Source organism: Bombina bombina, chromosome 1 (genome assembly GCF_027579735.1).
Source record: "Bombina bombina isolate aBomBom1 chromosome 1, aBomBom1.pri, whole genome shotgun sequence".
Classification (NCBI taxonomy): Eukaryota; Metazoa; Chordata; class Amphibia; order Anura; family Bombinatoridae; genus Bombina; species Bombina bombina.
This window is the reverse complement of record NC_069499.1, coordinates 1,562,784,245-1,562,804,246: the sequence shown is the minus strand read 5'-3', so window position 1 is coordinate 1,562,804,246 and position 20,002 is coordinate 1,562,784,245. Positions and strand designations below refer to the sequence as shown.

Sequence of the window (20,002 nt, the reverse complement as noted above, 5' to 3'; positions counted from 1 at the left end):
TGACAACGGCTTCTTCGGAATGAAGGTTCCTTTAAATGACGTCATCCAAGGTGGCATCCCTTAGATTACGATTGGCTGATAGAATTCAGAAATCAGCCAATGGTAATTAAGGTTGAAAAAATCCTATTGGCTGTTGCAATCAGCCAATAGGATTGAGCTGACATTCTATTGGCTGATTGGAACAGCCAATAGAATGCAAGCTCAATCCTATTGGCTGATTGGATCAGCCAATAGGATTGAAGTTCAATCCTATTGGCTGATTGCAACAGCCAATAGCCTGCAGGCTCGCCAGAAACACCAGTTATGAAGCAGCAGTCTAAAGACAGCTGTTCCATAACCTGCTGCCTGCTCTGAGCAGGTAGACAGACATTGCCGCAATTCAACCCGATCGAGTACGATCAAGTTGATTGACACCCCCCTGCTGGTGGCCGTGAATCTGCAGGGGGAGGCGTTGCACCAGCATCTCACAAGAGCTTCTGGTGCAATGCTGAATACGGAGAGCGTATTGTCCGACAGACCTTTGTTAAATAGGCCCCTTAATGTTTGCAATCAGATGAATACTAACTTTTCAGATTAGTTTTACAGTTATATGAGAATTACTGAGTTGGTTATGTACTGATTGAGTCATCAAGTGGTCTTTTGACAATAAACATCAGATCATCAATGTATCTTACAACATGATGATGTGCTCCTGCCATGGATTCTGCAAGCTATAAATGTAATTAAGCTCCCACCAAGCAACGTATAAATTGGCGAATGATGGGGAACATTTTGCCCCCATCGCCGTGCCACAAATTTGATGGTAAAACTCTTGATTTTTGAAAGCTGTGTTAAATGTGGTCTTTAAGCAGCTTCATATTCAAATTTTAGGGGCCCATTTATCAATGGAGCTTGAGGGCCCGTGTTTCTGGCACACCAGTTATTAAGCAGCGGTTTAAAGACCGCTGTTCCATAACCTGTCCGCCTGCTCTGAGCAGGTGGACAGACATCGCTGCAATTCAACCCGATCGAGTATGATCGGATTGATTAACTCCTCGCTGCTGGCGGCCGTGAATCTGCAGGGGGAGGTGTTGCACCAGCAGCTCACAAGAGCTGCTGGTGCAATGCTGATCACGGAGAGCATATTGTCCAACAGACCTTTGTTAAATAGGCCCCTTAATGTTTACAACCAGATAAATAATAACTTTTCAGATTAGTTTTACAGTTATATGGGAATTACTGATTTGGTTATATACTATTAGAAATAGACAGATAGATAGATAGATAGATAGATAGATAGATAGATAATCAAATGATTGCAAGGTGAACTAGCTCTGTTTAATGGGTAATTCATATTTGAACAACTTTTATGCTGTACTTTATAGGAAGGAGAAAAATAGTCATTACCTTAATGATTGAAACAATATAAATCTAACAATTTAAATAGATTTAACTAAAACAATAACACTTCCATTTCTTTGAAGGAACAATTTTGGTTCATAGGCATATCTCCATGCTTTATGATATTCATGGTTTTGTTCAGACTTTGGCACGCATTAAGGGTAGATTTATGAAGCAGCGGATGCTGCTTCCGACCCACTTCACTTCAGTTCCGCCTGAAGCAGAAGTTAAGAAGCAGCGGTCCTTAAGACCGCTGCTCCTTAACTCGTTTGCCACCTCTGAGGTGGCGGACAGCAATCAGCCCGATCGAATACGATGTGCAGCGGACATGATATGCTACATTGTATCATGTCCGTTCGCACAATATTAAATTGACCCCCTAAGACTGTTGTTAGGTTAATTTTTCCACCTTGGAATTTAAATTTGGCGTTGAATGGTTCTGCTGGCTCCACCATTTGAACCTTTGCATATGGTGGATATTAAGCTTCTTTCTTGGAAAGTTTTGTTTCTTTTGCTATCTCTTCTGCTAAAAGAGTTTCAGAATTGTATTGCAAAGGAGGCTACCAAAATGGTACATGGTCTAAAAAATAAAATTTACCAGGATAGTCTCAATGACCTAAATATGTATAGCTTAGAGGAGAGAAGGGAAAGAGGTGATATGATAGCAACTTTCAAGTATGTTAAAGGGCTTAGTAAAACTGAGGCTGTAGATATTTTACATAAAATGAAAAATTCAAGAACAAGGGGTCATGATCTCAAACTGAAGTGTAGTAGATTCAGGAGTAATTTTATTAAGCTTCTATACAGAAAGAGTGATTGATTTATGGAATAAACTTCCTCAAGAGGTAGTAATGACAAACAATCAAGGGGGTGTTCCGGTACACGGTCAAAGACTCCAAGCAGAGCAGCCAAATAAAAAACAACTACTGCTGCCCAAACATACCCGGAGAGCCTTAGCAGAGGGCGGATCAGACTGGAAAACAGCAAGGTAGAATAAAAAATTGCAGGCTCTGCTCAGTGAGTGTAAAGTATTCAAAACTGTTGAGATAACAGTAATTGCAGGATATTAGTCAGAGGAGTCAATGAAAAGTATACTTTTGAGAAGAACTGGTGTATAGATAAGAGAAAAGAGACAAACTGTAAATACATTAAATGTATTTATGTTGTAAATAGCAGTATAGGCATCAGTCATCAATAAAATAACTGATGTCAAATTCTCTATTCAAACCTAAATGTGTTTTGGTTTAATTTAGGAATCCAAAACAGTTCTCTTTTGTCTAAAATGTTGTGTTTGTTACCCCCTCTGGTAGGCACCTGAGCCAAGTCTATTGCTTGAACAGATTTATCAGCTTTATTTGTAAGGTGAATACCATTAAAATGACTGGCAACAGCAGACTCTTTAACATAGTTCTTTACATCCCTAACGTGTTATCCTACTCTTTTTCTTAGTTCCCTAGATGTTTGACCTGCATAATGGTTTTTGCATAGATTGCACGTTAGCAGGTATACTACCCATTGGGTACCACAATTGGCATAAAAATGAACGTCAAATATTTGGTTGGTGACACTGGAGGTAAACGTATTGCCTTTTAAAATTAGGGCACAAATGTTGCAGTTTTTGCTGCCGCACTTAAAATTCCCTCTGTGTGTCAACCACCTAGATTCTGGCTCAGGTATGTTCTTTTTGATAACACTAGGAGAAAGTGATTGGCCCAAGGTTCTGTTTTTTTTGGGGGACAAATTTACACTTGCCAACACAATCTTTAAGAATTTAATTCCCTAATAGGAGATGCATATGTTTTTTAAGAATTTTGACAATAGAATCAAATTGTGTAGTATATTATGTGGTTAACACCACAGAATCTGAAAAATCAGGTAACTATTGGAGATATTAAACTTTTTTTTAATTCTTGCACATTGATACTGTTACTTGTAAATACATTTTGTTATCATATTATTATTGTGCGTGTCCGTATCTCTTAAAAAAGTTAGTTTAACCTCCTGTTTGCTAGTACAACTGAATTACTGTGTTGCGAAATGATGTAGGTCTAAAAAGTGTGGGACCAAAATGAAAAGTTTGGAAAGCTCTGCTCTATAGAGTTGTAAATACTCACGGCTAGATTATAAGTTGTGCCTTAGGGTAAAAAGCAGCGTTAAGAGGTCCTAAAGCTGCTTTTTACGCCCGCTGGTATTACGAGTCTTGAAGGTTGAGGTGTACCGCACACTTCTTTGGCCTTACCGCAAAACGAATTACGTAAACTTCGTAAAGTCTTTTTTCTATGGGACTTCCATAGCGCCGGTATTATGAGTCTGTCCTGGGAGGCCAAAAAGTGAGAGGTACACCATACCCTGTCAAGAGTCCTAACGCATTTAAAAGTCAGTAGTTAAGAGTTTTATGGTACGACGCCGTAACATAAAACTCATAACTAAAGTGCTAAAAAGTACACTAACACCTATAAACTACCTATTAACCCCTAAACCGAGGCCCTCCCGAATTGCAAACACTATAATAAAAATGTTAACCCCTAATCTGCCACTCTGGACACCGCCGCCACCAACATTATATTTATGAACCCCTAATCTGCTGCCCCCAACATCGCCGACACCTACATTATATTTATTAACCCCTAATCTGTCGCTCCCAATGTCGCTGCAACCTACCTACACTTTTTAACCCCTAATCTGACCCCTAATCTGCCGCCCCCAACGTCGCCGCCACTATATTAAAGTTATTAACCCCTAAACCTAAGTCTAACCCTAATCTATAAGCCCTAATCTATAAGAACAGGAGAAGTGGACCGAGCGCTACACCCAGGGCCTTAAGATTACTAACTATATAGCCTCCTAGTAGGCTAACAATACAAAAGTTAAAATGGGGAGAGAGTAAGCGCTAAAAAGCTTAAAAGGCTAGTAAAAGGTACATTTTAATACATATAAAAATTTACAAATGGCAATCAGACGCATGGATCCATGTCTGACTTAACAAAAAAAAATATATATATATAATAAACAAATCTAAAAATATCTAAAAATATCCAATGGAGTATAGCATGTGACGCTGACTTAGTGAGCCAGTGATGAGGAGTTAGGACATGTACATTCAATAATATAAACAACCTAAGTGAGTGATTGAGTGCACACAATAGCTTTCAACAAAGAAAAATAGCATTCACAAAAAATAGTGTTCACAAAAATTGGCGTACATAAAAAATGTTCAAATGTTCAACCGGTTATATGTAAGTGAATCCAGTAGTGTTTCCTCCAAAGTGACGTGTAGAAATATAACGTGAAGTCAATAATAGTAGAATGTAAACGTTGAGTGGGTCAAATTATTGTGGTTCAGCTGCTAAATTAAAAAATTGTAACTCCGTGAGGTGTATAAAAATAAAAATAAAAATAACTTGTGAAAAAATCCACGTGGAAAACTTGAATTCAAATGATAAACAAAGGTCAAAAATCAAAAGACAAAAATATCAAGACAAAAATAGAAAATCAGTGATAATATTAAAAAGCACTAAAGATCTAGTGAAAACAAATCCTTAATTCAGATGTTAAAAATCCTTGGTAAGATCCATAACAAACAAATACATCGATAAAATACCTAAAAGGGAACAAAAGAGAAACAAATAGTGCAACACTGTATATGATATATAATATAGGTAATTAAAACCAAGCTCACCAGTATGCCAACGCGTTTCGGCCTAGACTAGGCCTTTCTCAAGACTATATAGTCTTGAGAAAGGCCTAGTCTAGGCCGAAACGCGTTGGCATATATATATAGAGAAAGAGCTAACTGCCCTTTTAAGGGCAATGCCCATCCAAATGCCCTTTTCAGGGCAATGGGGAGCTTAGGTTTTTTTAGATAGTATTTTATTTGGGGGATTGGTTGTGTGGGTGGTGGGTTTTACTGTTGGGGGAGTTGTTTGTATTTTTTTTTACAGGTAAAAGAGCTAATTACTTTGGGGCAATGCCCCGCAAAAGGGCTATTGGTAGTTTAGTTTAGGCTAGGAATTTTTTTTATTTTGGGGGGGCTTTTTATTTTAATAGGGCTATTAGATTAGGTGTAATTAGCTTAAATATCTGTAATTTGTTTATTATTTTCTGTAATTTAGTGGGGTTTTTTGTACTTTAGCTAATTTAATTTAGGTAATTGTATTTAATTTAGTTAATTGATTTAATTATATTGTAATGTTAGGTGTTAGTGTAACTTAGGTTAGGTTTTATTTTACAGGTAAATTTGTCTTTATTTTAGCTAGGTAGTTATTAAATAGTTAATAACTATTTAATAACTATTCTACCTAGTTAAAATAAATACAAACTTGCCTGTAAAATAAAAATAAACCCTAAGATAGCTACAATGTAACTATTAGTTATATTGTAGCTATCTTAGGGTTTATTTTATAGGTATTTAGTTTTAAATAGGAATAATTTAGTTAAAGATAGGAATATTTATTTAGATTTATTTAAATTATATTTAAGTTAGTGGGTGCTAGGTTTAGGGTTAGACATAGGTTTAGGGGTTAATAACTTTAATAGAGTGGCGGCGACGTTGGGGGCGGCAGATTAGGGGTTAATAAATGTAGGAAGGTGGCGGTGATGTTAGGGCCGACAGATTAGGGGTTAATAATATTAACTAATGTTTGCGAGGCAGGAGTGCAGCGGTTTAGGGGTTAATATGTTTATTATAGTGGCGGCAACACTGGGGGCGGCAGATTGGGGGTTAATAATGTAGGTAGGGTGCAGCGACATTGGGGGCGGCAGATTAGGGGTTAATAAATATAATATAGGTGCCGGCGATGTTGGGGGCAGCAGATTTGGGGTTGATAACTATAATGTAGGTGGCGGCGGTGTCCGTAGCGGCAGATTAGAGGTTAATAAGTGTAAGATTAGGGGTGTTTAGACTCGGGGTTCATGTTAGGGTGTTAGGTGTAGACAAAACTTTTATTTCCCTATAGGAATCAATGGGGCTGCGTTAGGGAGCTTTATGCTGCTTTTTTGCAGGTGTTAGACTTTTTTTCAGCCGGCTCTCCCCGTTGATTCCTATGGGGAATTCGTGTACGAGCACATACGACCAGCTCACCGCTGACTTAAGCAGCGCTGGTATTGGAGTGCGGTAATGAGCAAAATTTTGTTCAGCGCTCCCTTCTTGTCTTTTAACGACGGGTTTCTGAAAACTCGTAATACCAGCGCTGCATGTAAATGAGCGGTGAGACAAAACTGCTTGTTAGCAACTTAGCACCGCACAGCCTCTAACGCAAAACTCGTAATCTAGGCCATAGAAACTTAGTATTATTCCTCTGCAACTAGATCCATTGTGGAAGGAGGTTTTGTGTTTCTGACACCAGAGATTTTTTTTTTAAAGAATACTAAACCCAATTTTTTTCTTTCATGATCCTGACAAAACATGCAGTTTTAAGCAATTTTCTTTGTTCTCTTGCTATCTATATTTAAAAAGCAGGAATATAAAGTTTAGGAGCAGGCCCATTTTACTTTCAGAACCCTGGATAGCAGTTGCTTATTGGTGGCTACATTTAGCCACCAATAAGCAAGTGAAGCCCAAGTTCTGAACTAAAAATGGGCCAGTTCCTAAACTTTACATTGCTACTTTTTAAATATAGAAAGAGAACCAAGAAAAATGGCTTTAGCTAAAGTTTTACACAAATATATTACAGCTATATGAAAAGATCAGAGGTTCGAGTCAAAATTTCAATAAATGAGTCAGGTGATTCCAAATATTTGGTGACAGAAAGCTTTTAAGCTATAGCTTTACTGCTATACAGTCATATGACACTGCCAAATGACGCAGTTTTTTTTATCTACCATTGTGTTATAACTTGGTATCGGCGACAAAATTGAAGCTGAATTAATTTCTCCTTAGCACTCGCCGTCGCCTTGCTAGGAACAGCGCTTGAGGACCACGCGTAATATTTTCACGATGCGCGTGCGCAATTTCACATCTGTCAGAGCTGTCAAAGCGAGTAAAAAACCATAAACAACCAATTCCCCGCCTTCCTTTGCAGGGACTAGCAGCATGTTTGCAGTATGCTTTCTCCAATTGGATACGATGCAATGTCAATCAAATTGACACGCCTTCTATTTTGTAGAGCTTGTTCACTTCTCTGCCTCGCGCCGCCCAGTTTTCCCGCCCAGCTCCATGTTGTCGCCTGCTCTAAGAAGCATTCAGCCAATGGTGTCGCGTACTGCTTTTCTCTCATTTCCCTAGCCCCGCCCTCTCCTGTGGATTTTCTTGTATTTAGAAATCGACATCTTAGTGGAAGCCATCCATATATCGAGCAGTTTTCTGTCACATAGCCCGGAGGAATAACTCCTCTGTGCTGGATCCCCGCCTCCCTGGATCCCTACGGGTATTCCAGCGGTTGCCTCCTCCGGGACCGACACCAGAGGCAAGGAAAGATACCGAGCGCTGAGTGTGAACGACCTCCGAGAGCCCGGGGGAGAGGAGAGCAGGTAAATCCTAAGGCATTTAGCTACTTGTGGCCTCGGTCACTGACAGCCGCTTGCTAATCATATGATACATGATTCGATACCGTCAGTCAGTGGCCGCGAATGTGCGTGATGCGTTGAGTGATTGCTGGGGATGTTACGATGTTTGCATTTACCTCAGAAAAAATGTCAGAAATCGGCTGTTGGGTGTTATGTTAACCCTTTTAATTTTCATATGACTAATTTAACCCTTGCAGATGCGGCTAAACGGAATTGCAGTGCATTTTAGCAGCTAAAGGGTGTCAGAATGTCTCAGCTGTCATTTTACCACCAATCTAACCCACTTACTTTGCAGCTCTCATTGGCAGTGAAGGAGTTACATTGAAATATTTATCCTGTGAAAAAGAGGTCATGATCAATTTAGGAGACTGAAATGAGCGGTAAAAATGTGTTATATTTTCTGTGGCACTCCTGATGTTTCAGAACTACATTACCCATGATGCTTAGACACTCTGAAGTCCAGTTGAGCATCATAGAAAATGTAGTTCTGAAACATCTGGAGGGCCAAGGTCCCCCATCCCTGTATTAGGCAAACAGAACAATGCATTGCTTCATGTAGAGTTTTTTTTATTTTTTTTAACTATTTTGTACGCTCAGCACCTTTAACCCAGCACTTATTATTTGTTACAGCCCCAGACAGATAGTAGTAGACTGTGGCACCCTTTAAGGCCGCGTTCGGGCAGCGCTCAGGAGCTAGTGGGAGCGCTTCACTTCCAGCGATGACGTGGCGCTGGGTGACGTCACAAGCAAGGGAGCTTAGAGAAAACGATCGCATGCGCAAAGGGATCTGCTGCACAATAATGGACTTTGTGCATGCAATCGTTTTTACCAAGCTCCCTTGTAGCTGACCGTACAAATTGTGTCTCTCTTTTAATTTGTATGTGTCTAAGTGGAGGATTATTTTTATACAACACCGTTGTCCGAGAATGGTTTCCCCTGCCTCTCGGCAAACATCGGAACCCTGACCCACCTCCATTCAGCTGCTCTCAGCTCAGCCCCTGTAGCTTATCCTGCCCCATTCAGCTAATAATACTACAGGTGCTGAGCTGAGAGCAAGTGAATGGAGGTGGGTCAGAGTTCCGATGTTTGCCGAGAGGCAGGGGAAACCAGAGACACTGGGGAAACAATAACACCGGATAAGCCTGACAGCAGCATTTAGTACAGGGCAAGGTGGAGATAGGTTGCTAAACCACTTTGCCCTGTACTAAATGCTGCTGTCAGGCTTATCCGCCTCACCGGTCCCTCTGCTGCTTATAAAAACATGGCAGCCTCCACAGCAACATGTGTGTGGAGGCTGCCATGTTGCCAAGCGTTTGAGCTTGCTCTGAAAAGTCCCAGCTTTTCCAGCACACTGGAAGCGCTGGGACTTACGTCATCAGAGCGCTCAAAAAACGCCAGGCATCTCACTTGCAAGTGTGAGAAAAACGCTCCAAGCGAGTTCCAGTTCGCTTGGAGCGCTGCCCGAACGCAGCCTTAGAGAATCCCTACTTCATACATTCACCCTGAAGTAATTTCCGCACATCCTTATGTTTCCACTTTTATCTAGCAAGGCATTAGACATTTATAAACATATATTACAATAAACATTTCTCTCTGAATAAATCAGCTATTTATCTATACAACAGATTCACACAGCAAGTTTTAAAGGGATACTGAACCCAATATTTTTTCTTTTATGATTCAGATAGAGCATGCAATTTAAGCAACTTTATAATTTAGTTTTGTTGTCAAATTTTCTTGGTATCTTTGATTTGAAAAAGCATTTTTGTTTTGTTTTATTTGTTTGAACCAAAGATGGGCCGGCTCATAAGCTTACATTCAAATAAAGATACCAGGAAAACAAATAAAAATTGATAACAGGAGCGAATAAGAAAGTTGCTTAAAATTGCATGCGCTGAATCATGAAAGAAAAACATTTGGGTTCAATATCCCTTTAAAAACTTGATGCTGATTTTAGAGCTGACATGCACGCTGATTGTTTGATGTGTTCAGCGAACTAACGACTGTCATTTAGGGTAGTGCAGAGGAATGTACCCACCAGTCAGTGGCAAAGGTTTTTTTGCTGATCTGCAGCTAGGGTCGATTGAAAAGTTCAGCAAAAAAACAAACACAAATAAAACAAAAAACAGTCAAAGCATTTTTTTTTCTTCAAGGGACACTAAATCCATTTTTTTTCTTCTATGATTCAGATAGAGCAGCAACTTTCTAATTTACTCCTATTATCATTTTCTTTTTCGTTCTTTTGGTATCTTTATTTGGAAACGCAGGAATGAACGCTTAGGAGCCTGCCATTTTTGGTTCAGCACCCTGAATAGCGCTTGCTGATTGGTGGCTACATTTAGCCACCAATCGGCAAGCGCTACCCAGGTACTGAACCTAAAATGGGCTGGCTACTAAGCTTTCATGTCTGCTTTTTAAATAAAGATACCAAGAGAACGAAGGAAAAATGATAATAGGAGTAAATTAGAAAGTGGTTTGCAATTGCTGCTCTATCTGAATCATGAAAGAAAAAAAATGAGTTTAGTATCCCTTTAATGCAAAACAAACGTTGCCTTCAAAGTTCTTCTCAGTTGAATTTCATGTCCTTTCATTTTTTTTTTATTATGTTTTTTCTTACAATATAATGCACATTTTTCTTTGCAACTATTTGCTTTCTTTATTTTCCTCCACTGTGGCTGGAGAGCATCCTTGTCACTTTAATACAAAAGATGACATAGTGTTGTCCTCCACATTCTAGAGTCTCTATAATATATTACTATTGTAATAGTGATCACCTATGCTAACTAGGCACTATAGCACTATTTCTAGAGGAAGAATGAGTTCAAATGAGGGGTCTCAGATCCCTATAATTAGTATTCAATTAATTAAAATGACAATGAAATAAGGCCCTAATAAAAATAATTGGTCATACACCCAGATAGCAATGTAGCAGCAGTGGAATACCTGGTAAAACCATAGGCATGTGAAACAAATCAAGGGTTTCCGCACGAGATGTTTAAGGTTACCATATCACTCCTTCACCCTATAAATACAGGTCCAAATTTGGAATTCTGAAATCCAAACGTTTTGATTTAAAAATAAATAATATATATATATATATATATATAGTCCAAAAAGGACAGCACAATCTCACCCACAAGCAATAATGCCACGGTGCACTGCTGGGAGGGTATGTATAGTTACCGCCATCTGAACACTCGTGTCACTATCCAACACGCTACACTGACGTCATAATGGCACACCAACGTACCAAGCGTCATGTTGTGAGTGCCGACGTTGTCATAGTAACGTCTGTACACAATGCAGTGAGACGCATAACCCGATCGCAGGTAACTGATGGATACATACGGACATAATGCGCAAGCGCACAAGGCGCTCTGTAAGAGGTGACAATGTTGTCAAGGCAACAAATGTAAACACCCTATGCATAATGTCAAACATATGAGTGCAGCAGTCACCTAACAACGGTAACTATGTATAGTATGTGAATGTATCAGACAGTTAGTTCAACGCAGGTATATAGGGCTGTAAATGTGTGATCATTCAAAAGATCACACTAACACAATTCAAAATAGAATTCCTAATAAACCTCAACTAGCCCACACCTATGATGACAAAATACTGTGTGAAACACACAAACAAAAAACATCAGAAAAAATATCATTTGATATACAGGGCATATAAAAGGCATAAAAAAAAAATAGAAGCACATATCACAAATAAGTGAAACTAAACAGCGTAATTAATGTTATGTGAACAAAAGATTACACAATGGGATGATGTTGGTCAAAAAGGTAAATCAAGCTATTACTATATGGCATCACGTCTCCATGATGTCTGTTAGAAACTTTAATAAATAGCAAGAACCCATCAGCAGATGTTGATTAAAACGCAAAATTGATTTGATTTGACTGACATGCAGAAGTACTTTTGTTGTATACATTTTAATATGCCCATGTTCTAGGGTTTATGTCGGCAAAACGGTAACCACCTTCTGGGAAAGAATGGCCAATTACAGGTGTGCCATACGGGAGGCCCTGACAAAGGGTGAATCGGACCAGCCAGTGGCACGCCACTGTTCAAACTATAAACATGCCGTCTCAAGCATAAGATCCAAGATAATCGACCATGTGCCCTCCATGTCTAGAGGTGGCAACAGGGCTAAGAGACTATTACAACTTGAAAGTAGGTGGATCTATCGGCTGGACACACTGGCTCCAAGGGGTCTGAATACCTCCTTGGACTTCAGCCCGTTTTACTAAGAGCCTCATGTTACCATGTATACTCCCATTATCCTGTTCTATAAATCAAATCAATTTTACGTTTTAATATATATATTGGATATAAAAAGTCTACACACCCCTGTTAAAATGTCATGTTTCTGTGATGTAAAAAAATGAGACAAAGATAAATAATTTCAGAACTTTTTCCACCTTTAATGTGACCTATAAACTGTACAACTCAATTGCAAAACAAACTAAAATCTTTTAGGTGGAAGGAAGTAGAAATAAAAAACTAAAATAATATGGTTGCATAAGTGTGCACACCCTTAAACTAATACTTTGTTTAAGCACCCTTTGATTTTATTACAGCACTCAGTCTTTTTGGGTATGAGTTTTTCAGCATGGCACATTTTGACTTGGCAAGATTTGCCCACTCTTCTTTGCAAAAACACTCCAAATCTGTCAGATTGTGAGGGCATCTCTTGTGCACAGCCCACTTAAAGGGCCATAATACCCAAATGTTTAAACATTTGAAAGTGATGCAGCATAGCTGTAAAAAGCTGACTAGAAAATATCTCCTGAACATCTCTATGTAAAAAATAAAGATATTTTACCTTAAAAGTTCCTCAGTAGCCACCTCCCATTGTAAAGGATTTCTAAGCAGCATATTAGTATGTCTGTCCTAGGACAGCTTAGGGGATGAGCCTCGTGCACTCTTATATCATTTCACCAATCAGGTAAAGGATGCTTACTATGAAATCTCATGAGAGCTAAGTCAAATCTCATGAGATCACAGTAAAAGAGTTCATGACCTCAGCACTGCTGATGCTGATTGGCTGCAGTTAATTTCTTCATTTTTTTTTTTTTACCTGCAGCTGGGAGCAGCTGAGTATAACTTTTTACACAGAACTTACTCTGCTGAGCTGAGGAGATTGTGAGGTAAAATATCTTCCTTTTTTACATAGAGATGCTCAGGTGATATTTTCCTGTCAGCTTTTTACAGTTATAGTGTATCAGTTTCAAGTGATTTAGCATATGAGTATTATGTCCCTTTAAGCTCACCACACAGATTTTCGATTGGATTCAGGTCTGGACTCTGACTGGGCCATTCCAAAACTTTAATCTTCTTCTGGTGAAGCCATTCCTTTGTTGATTTAGATATATGCTTTGGGGTGTTGTCATGCTGAAAGATGAAGTTCCTCTTCATGTTCAGCTTTCTAGCAGAAGCCTGAAGGTTTTGTGCCAATATTGTCTGTTATTTGGAACTGTAAATAATTCCCTCTACCTTGACTAAGGCCCCAGTTCCAGCTGAAGAAAAACAGACCCAAAGCATGATGCTGCCACCAAAATGCTTCACTGTGGGCATGGTGTTCTTTTGGTTATATGTAGTGTTGTTTTTGCGCCAAACATATCTTTTGGAATTATGGCCAAATAATCTTGGTTTTATCAAACCAGAACACCTTTTGCGACATGCTTTTGGGAGACTTCAGATGTGTTTTTGCAAAATTTAGCTGGGCTTGGATGTTTTTTTTTCGTAAGCAAAGGCTTCCATCTTGCCACTCTACCCCATAGCCAAACATATGAAGAATACGGGCGATTGTTGTCACATGCACCACACAGCCAGTACTTGCCAGATATTCATGCAGCTCCTTTAATGTTGCTGTAGGCCTCTTAGCAGCCTCCCGACCAGTTTTCTTCTCGCCTTTTCATCAAATTTGGAGGGACATCCAGTTCTTGGTAATGTCACTGTTTCGTCATATTTTCTTCACTTGATGATGACCGTGTTCCATGGTATATCTAATGCCTTGGAAATTCTTTTGTACCATTCTCCTGACTGATACCTTTTAACAATGAGATCCCTCTGATGCTTTGGAAGCACTCTGCGAACCATGGCTTTTGCTGTAGGTTGCGACTAAGAAAATGTCAGGAAAGACCTACTAGAACAGCTGAACTTTATTTGGGGTTTATCAGAAGCATTTTACATGACGACAGGTGTGTACTGACTCCTATTTAACATGATTTTAAATGTGATTGCTCAATTCTAAACACAGCTACATCCCCAGTTATAAGAGGGTGTGCACACTTATGCAACCATATTATTTTATTTTTACTTTCCTCCACCTAGAAGTTTTAGTTTGTTTTTCAATCAAGTTGTACAGTTTATAGGTCACATTAAAGGTGGAAAAAGTTCTGAAATTATTTATCTTTGTCTCATTTTTTTTACATCCCAGAAACCTGACATTTTAACAGGGGTGTGTAGACTTTTTATATCCACTGTGTATATATACAGTATCTTACACCCCTCACATTTTTGTAAATATTTTATTATATCTTTTCATGTGACAACACTGAACAAATGACACTTTGGTACAATGTAAAGTAGTGAGTGTACAGCTTGTATAACAGTGTAAATTTGCTGTCCCCTCAAAATAACTCAACAGACAACCATTAATGTCTAAACCGTTGGCAACAAAAGTGAGTACACCCCTAAGTTTAAATGTCCAGATTGGGCCCAATTAGCCATTTTCCCTCCCCGGTGTCATGTGACTCGTTAGTGGAAAGTGGAAATGTCCAAATTGGGCCCAAAGTGTCAATATTTTGTGTGGCAACCATTATGTTCCAGCACTGTCTTAACCCTCTTGGGCATGGAGTTCACCAGAGCTTCACAGGTTGCCACTGGAGTCCTCTTCCACTCCTCCATGTCAACATCACGGAGCTGGTGGATGTTAGAGGCCTTGCGCTCCCCCACCTTCCGTTTGAGGATGATGCCCCACAGATGCTCAATAAGGTTTAGGTCTGGAGACATGCTTAGCCAGTCCATCAGCTTTACCCTCAGCTTCTTAAGCAAGGCAGTGGTCGTCTTGGAGGTGTGTTTTGGGTCGTTATCATGTTGGAATACTGCCCTGCGGACCAGTCTCTGAAGGGAGGGGATCATGCTCTGCTTCAGTATGTTACAGTACATGTTGGCATTCATGGTTCCCTCAATTAACTGTAGCTCCCCAGTGCCGGCAGCACTCATGCAGGCCCAACCATGACACTGCCACCACCATGCTTGACTGTAGGCAAGACACACTTGTTTTTGTACTCCTCACCTGGTTGCTGCCACACATGCTTGACACCATCTGAACCAAATAAGTTTATCTTGGTCCCATCGAACCACAGGACATGGTTGCAGTAATCTTTAGTCTGCTTGTCTTCAGCAAACTGTTTGCTGGCTTTCTTGTGCATTATCTTTATAAGAGGCTTCCTTCTGGGACGACAGCCATGCAGACCAATTTGATGCAGTGTGCGGCGTATGGTCTGAGCACTGACAGGGTGACCCCCTTCAGCCTCTGCAGCAATGCTGGCAGCACTCATACGTATATTTCCCAAAGAAAACCTGTGGATATGATGCTGAGCATGTGCGCTCAACTTTTTTGGTCGACCATGGCGTGGCCTGTTCTGAGTGGAACCTGTCCTGTGAAACCGCTGTATGGTCTTGCTCACCTTGCTGCATCTCAGTTTTAGGGTTTTGGCAATCTTCTTATAGCCTAGGCCATCTTTATGTAGAGCAACAATTATTTTTTTTCAGAGGTATAACACCAAATTTAACACACCTGCTCCCCATTCACACCTTAGACCTTGTAACACTAATGAGTAACCTGACACTGGAAATGGCTGATTGGCCCAATTTGGACATTTTCTCTTAGGGGTGTACTCACTTTTGTTGCCAACGGTTTAGACATTAATTGCTGTGTGTTGAGTTATTTTGAAGGGACAGCAAATTTACACTGTTATACAAGCTGTATAACTACTACTTTACATTGTAGCAACGTGTCATTTGTTCAGTGTTGTCACATGAAAAGATATAATAAAATATTTACCAAAATGTGAGGGGTGGTACTCACTTTTGTGAGATACTGTATATAATTGTATAGAAGACAAACACTCCAGATACCAGGTCACAAATGCCTGGGGTGCAACAGAGTTGTAGAAGCAAAAGAAGAGTACACTCACCAGGACTTTTTCAAAGGTTTATTTCCTAAGATGTGAACGTTTTCGGGGGTTTAGCCCCTTCCTCGGACATAGTGTCAATATATATATATATATAAATAAATTACTTTTCCCCTGCCTTTAATTCACAATCTTCTCTGTCTGTTTTGTGTGTGTGTGTTCTACAATGCAAGTAATAGTCTATATTACTTTAAAACAGCAAATATTACCTTTCTGATTAAAGGGACACTGAACCCAATTTTTTTTCTTTAATGGTTCAGATAGAGCATGAAATTTTAAGCAACTTTCTTAATTTACTCCTATTATCAAATTTTCTTCATTCTCTTGGTATCTTTATTTGAAATGTAAGAATGTAAGTTTAGATGCCGGCCCATTTTTGGTGAACAACCTGGGTTGTCCTTGCTGATTGGTGGATAAATTCATCCACCAATAAAAAAGTGCTGTCCAGAGTACTGAACCAAAAAACTTAGATGCCCTTTTCAAATAAAGATAGCAAAAGAACAAAGAAAAAAAATTATAATAGAGAGTAAATTAGAAAGTTGCTTAAAATTACATGCTCTATCTGAAGCACAAAATAAAAAAAATTGGGTTCCGTGTCCCTTTAAAGTACTGTACTATGTATACACAAGTATTAAACATTATATAAAACAACCTTAAGTTTAAATGTATGTTGTATTATGACATGTAAATATTGCCTAAATGTCATAAGATATTGTTGTTTACACTTGGTTCCACCCTATGGTTGCCACCTCAGCTATGTTTTCCTGGACACTTTAAGTTACACATGCTGCAGCGTGTGCAGGAAGGAATATGTATAGTGCATATGAAAAGTGCTGTCCAGAAACACAATACATGTTCCTTCCTATACACCCTGCAGCATGTGTATCCAGGAAAACATGGCTGAGGTGGCAACCCTATTCCACCCCCTCTCCAAACTGTCCCATTTTAAAGTTGGAAATATTCCAAAATCCAAACCTTTTTTGGTCCCAATCCGTTTGCATAGAGTTTTCTCTACCAGTATGGCCAATACAGAAAAAGAATAGATGGGTTTATGTCCTCTAACACTTCTATGTGATGTAAGGTCTTGTTTATTTACATAGGGTCTCCGATAGGGAGATTGGGTAAATACTGTGTCCTTAGACCGGTTTGGCTTTGCAGAACTATACAAAATTTAGTAACACATTTATACTTTTAAAATGCTATTAAAGTGACATTGTAAACTAGATTTTTTGTTTGGATAAATGTTTTGTAGATGATCCATTTATATAGCCTATCTGGGAGTGGTTTTGTAACAATGATTATTTTTGCTTATTTTTTAATAACCTGCTGATTTTTAGACTTCTGACCAAGCCCCAAAGTATCAGATGTAAACTGAAGTCTGCAGCTTTCTTCTGTTTAATGGGCCTTTTCTTATGCATGGAAGGGTAGGAGTGTCTTCTCTTCCTCCTCTCTCAGCCCTTTAAATGGGTGTCCCAGCCTAAATTGTGAGCTTCTAAGGAAAGTTTTATACTGGATTTTTAGATCAGTATCTGTGCATATTCTTCTTTATAGTAGTGTCTATTACATGCAGTTAGATGAAAATTGGTGTATACTGTCTCTTTAAATAATGGGCTTTGGTTGCAGGTCTTATTTAATACATTGTTTAAATGGCCATTGTAGTTAAAAAAAATTTTTTTAAAAAATGTATGCTTTAATTTGATAGTGTCATTTTTAGACTATCGACCCTTTAATACTATTTGTTTAACCAAGCGCTTGTTTATTGGTGACTACATTCAGTCAACCAATAAGCAAGTGTAACCCAGGTTCTGAACCAAAAATGGGCTGGCTCCTAAACTTTACATTCCTGCTTTTTTAAATAAAAATAGCCAAAGAAAGAAGAAAAATTGATAATAGGAGTAAATTAGAAAGTTGCTTAAAGGGACACTGTAACCAAAATTTTTCTTTCGTGATTCAGATTGAGCATGAAATTTTAAGCAACTTTCTAATTTACTCCTATTATCAAATTTTATTCATTCTCTTGGTATCTTTATTTGAAATGCAAGAATGTAAGTTTAGGTGCCGGCCCATTTTTGGTGAACAACCTGGGTTGTCCTTGCTGATTGGTGGATAAATTCATCCACCAATAAAAAAGTGCTGTCCAGAGTACTGAAACCGAAAAAAAAGCTTAGATGCCTTCTTTTACAAATAATGATAGCAAGAGAACAAAGAAAAATTGATAATAGGAGTAAATTAGAAATTTGCTTAAAATTGCATGCTCTTTCTGAATTACAAAAGACAAAATTTGGGTTCAGTGTCCCTTTAAAATTGCATGCCCTGGAGGTCGGGCTAGCTGGCAAAGGAAACAGCAGCATATGAGATGTGTAAAAAAGGGTATTAAACTAATAAAAAGCAGCTTACTGAGGCCACTACTTACTACTTGTTGGCATCCTCAACTAAGGGGTAATAAATAACATCAAATTGGAAGCACTAGAAAAAACGGAACTTCAACCTGAATTTGAGAACCAGGGAAAATTCAGGAAAGTCCCCGGCTGCGGCCTACTCTGGATCGAGTAGGCCCCCCAAAGAAGACAAAAATAGCTGGATTTGTAAAGGCAGCCCAAAAAAGGTAGACACATACACTGAGAGATCATTTAGAGGAGAATAGAAGCCAAAATAAGCCTTTTGCAATCAGGAGAAAAACGGAGGCCCTCACAGCCAGCAATCCTAGTAGCCTCTCTGAATAAAAGTGGTGTAAGAAAATACACAGACATCCATGCTGGGATAGTGTACAGAAGTATAAGAAAATCAGAAGCAAAAGAGGCATCCAGATATATTAAGAGTCCCTGCAGAGGGGTAAGTGGCGGAAAAATACACCCTTTTATTTATACATCTCTTTAAGTCAATAGAAGCATTACACCTGCAGCAGAATTATTCAGGACTGCATTGAACTGCAGGAACACAATCTCATCGTGAAAATAATGTAAACACATAGATAAAATAGAGGGTGTAACCAGCCAGCTCACTGACTCCAATGATATGCTCTCAGGTAATTCATATGCCATTAAATGGCGTTCTGTTTTTGGTCGCTGCCTTTATACCAAACCTCAAGTATACAGGGAGTGCAGAATTATTAGGCAAATGAGTATTTTGACCACATCATCCTCTTTATGCATGTTGTCTTACTCCAAGCTGTATAGGCTCGAAAGCCTACTACCAATTAAGCATATTAGGTGATGTGCATCTCTGTAATGAGAAGGGGTGTGGTCTAATGACATCAACACCCTATATCAGGTGTGCATAATTATTAGGCAACTTCCTTTCCTTTGGCAAAATGGGTCAAAAGAAGGACTTGACAGGCTCAGAAAAGTCAAAAATAGTGAGATATCTTGCAGAGGGATGCAGCACTCTTAAAATTGCAAAGCTTCTGAAGCGTGATCATCGAACAATCAAGCGTTTCATTCAAAATAGTCAACAGGGTCGCAAGAAGCGTGTGGAAAAACCAAGGCGCAAAATAACTGCCCATGAACTGAGAAAAGTCAAGCGTGCAGCTGCCAAGATGCCACTTGCCACCAGTTTGGCCATATTTCAGAGCTGCAACATCACTGGAGTGCCCAAAAGCACAAGGTGTGCAATACTCAGAGACATGGCCAAGGTAAGAAAGGCTGAAAGACGACCACCACTGAACAAGACACACAAGCTGAAACGTCAAGACTGGGCCAAGAAATATCTCAAGACTGATTTTTCTAAGGTTTTATGGAATGATGAAATGAGAGTGAGTCTTGATGGGCCAGATGGATGGGCCCGTGGCTGGATTGGTAAAGGGCAGAGAGCTCCAGTCCGACTCAGACGCCAGCAAGGTGGAGGTGGAGTACTGGTTTGGGCTGGTATCATCAAAGATGAGCTTGTGGGGCCTTTTCGGGTTG

At 39.3% G+C, this 20,002-nt stretch overlaps 1 protein-coding gene across 1 annotated transcript in view; it reads left to right on the top strand.

Annotated features, from left to right (window-relative positions):
- Window positions 1-7,623: 7,623 nt before the first annotated feature.
- TNRC6C (trinucleotide repeat containing adaptor 6C) overlaps window positions 7,624-20,002 on the top strand; it is a 1,532,250-nt gene continuing 1,519,871 nt past the window's right edge. The window contains exon 1 of the mRNA XM_053709646.1: window positions 7,624-7,848. The gene's annotated coding sequence lies outside the window, so the exon portion shown is untranslated. The remainder of the gene's footprint in view (window positions 7,849-20,002) is intronic.